We start from the raw sequence: 2,534 nt of genomic DNA on the forward strand, positions 1-2,534 counted from the left end.
CATAGGAAGTGCTCAGCCAGTGGATACCACCCCTTCCACGGCAGAGACTGCCCATGCCTAACACATTTCCACTGCCATTGGCAATCCCAGGCTCGTTTCTCAGACTCGGGTATTTTCAGGCTAGAAAGGACCTGGAAACGTGTCCTTGGAAGAGCTCTGGACCCGTGTTTTTCCCTAAGCAGCTGGTCCAGCCACCGCAGACACAGATGACAGGTGTGCTGACTCAGTAGGACCCAATTCCAATTGCCTTCCATTGTTGAAAGAATCTAAAAGAACCTTGACTCCCCTCCAGGTCTACCCAATCTACAAACACTGCAGAGCACAAATGAATGAAGATTCATTGTCTCCTTTAAGAACCAGAGGGGTCCCCCTTCCCGTGCAGCAGGAAAAGCTCACACAGAATGAAAGCTATTAGGTTGGCAAATTTCTCCTTCCTCCTGGGGGTCAATTCAATTTCAGACCTGCCTAGGGATGGGGGATGGTGTCTTTCTTGTCCACCCACTCCACCTCCCCACCCATCTTGGGGAGAGAGGACGTGCCACTACTGAGCCCAGGCGTGATGTGTGGACTCTCCAGGGTGACAGGGATTTTTTTTTTTTAAGAGAAAATGCTCTTTTTTTTTTTTAGTTCCCAAGTTTTATTCAAGAACTCATACAAAATATTCCAGATAAATGAAATTTAATCCTCTTCTTCGTCCTGGTTAATCTAGAAGTAACGTAATTCGTAACTCTCTTTGCTGTTAGCAAGTATGCGCAAGCAGTCACATAAATTATTTTTCTTCAAATATTTTTTGGTGAGATATTTCAAATACCTTTTGCAGAAAGTCACCTTGGATGTCACAGTGATCTTGCTCTTGCTCCTTTCGTTGGTCACCACCCCTCCACCAAGGTTCCCAGCTTTTCCGTTCACTTTGATCCTTTCTTGCAAAAACCGCTCAAAATTGGCAGCATCCATGATTCCATCTTCTACAGGGTGGGTGCAATCAAGAGTGAACTTCAGAACCTGCTTCTTTTTTTTGTCCCCCTTCGCCACAAGCTTTTTCACAGGAGCTATGGTGGCAGCGGAGTTAGAAAGGGAGCGAGAAAATGCTCTTTTTGTCTTTCCATTGAGAAGGCACCTCCCATGCTGGTGTATCCAGGGAGTGGAGACCATCACCCTTCAACAGAAGCAATGAACTTTAGTGAATATCATGTTTACATGTGTTTTATGCAAAGCACCACGCTTGGTGGTACCATGGGGAACAAAGAGATAGCTAAGATAAAGTCCTTGCCCTTAAGGGTCTCTTAATATATTTTAGGTCACAGACACTTTTGAGAATCTGAGGAAAGCTATGAACTTGCCCCAGAAAAATGCAACGCACACACACACACACACACACACACACTCAGTTCTGTATCCATTTCAGAAGGTTTGCTGGCCCTCTGCAGCCAATCCGCAGACCTTCATAGACCCAGGATTAGGAAACCTTCCTTAAAGACACGCACAATTATCTCTAGAAGAACAACCGATAGGCAATTTCAACAGAACACAGAAATGAAGCCAGGCTATGACAGTGAGCCACCAACTGCTCTGGGATTGCAGCAGATGACATCAAGAATCGACATTGTAAATCTCCATCACGATCAGGGAGCCACAACCAGCTGGCCCTGGAGGACCGGCACCGTGAAGGGAAAGGGCCCAGAGCCTGAAGGCAGCACAGTCAAGCATCTGGGATCCACTCCAAGCCGCGAGAAGCAGGAAGTAACAGATCCCGAAGGCTCTAACAGAATTCTAAAGAATTCCAAATTACAGTTGCAAAGAAAGATACTTCTATCTGGATGTCCCTAGGAAGAAGATTGGAAAGCTCATTAGAACACAGGTTAATGTGTTAACTTTAACACAACCTCCTTTTCCTGAAATTCTTATGCACACTAAAGTTTATGTGCATAAACTGAGACCCGTAGAAGACAATGTATCCAAGGTTACACCGCCTGTTGGTGATAGGACTCGAACCCACAACCCCTAATTTCCCCCAAAATGGTCTTTCCTCAACACTGAGGCAATGGGTCTCCCAGAGGTGATATTCACAAATTAATGCATACTAACGTTTATGTGCATGAGAATATCAGGGAAAGGAGGGAGTGTTCAAAGTGCAGACATATGCCCTTCCCCTCTCACTCTAGGGACACAAGAATCTGCCTTTTATAGCATCCCATGTAACGCAGCTAATCCACAGACCACATGTATGTGGCCTCTGAGTGAGGGGGAGCTCTCATGTTCAAGAAGATTCATCTTTGGGGGCTTCCTTTCTGGGTGAAAATCACAGAGCTACTAGCCTGATAGAGCACAGATATAATCATGCCACCTCTCCCTGGAAGACAGCACATCATCTCTAAGCCTGCAGGACTTGGGGCTCCTGATGGGAAGGTGAGGGCAGGAGGACTGAGCTTGCCCTTCACTCAGGGAGCAGGGTAGAAGCCAGAAGTTCCCTCTCTGCCAGCACCCTAGACGACCCTACTCATTCCCCAGCGCTGGGGGAGGGGCTGCTTCCTACC

The 2,534-nt window shown here is 46.8% G+C and overlaps 1 pseudogene; it reads right to left on the bottom strand.

The window, feature by feature from the left end:
• Nucleotides 1–678: 678 nt before the first annotated feature.
• LOC101058791 (large ribosomal subunit protein eL22-like) lies at nt 679–1,156 on the bottom strand (annotated as a pseudogene).
• Between the last annotated feature and the right edge of the window lie 1,378 nt (nt 1,157–2,534).

This window comes from Pan troglodytes, chromosome 15, assembly GCF_028858775.2.
Source record: "Pan troglodytes isolate AG18354 chromosome 15, NHGRI_mPanTro3-v2.0_pri, whole genome shotgun sequence".
Taxonomy (NCBI): domain Eukaryota; kingdom Metazoa; phylum Chordata; class Mammalia; order Primates; family Hominidae; genus Pan; species Pan troglodytes.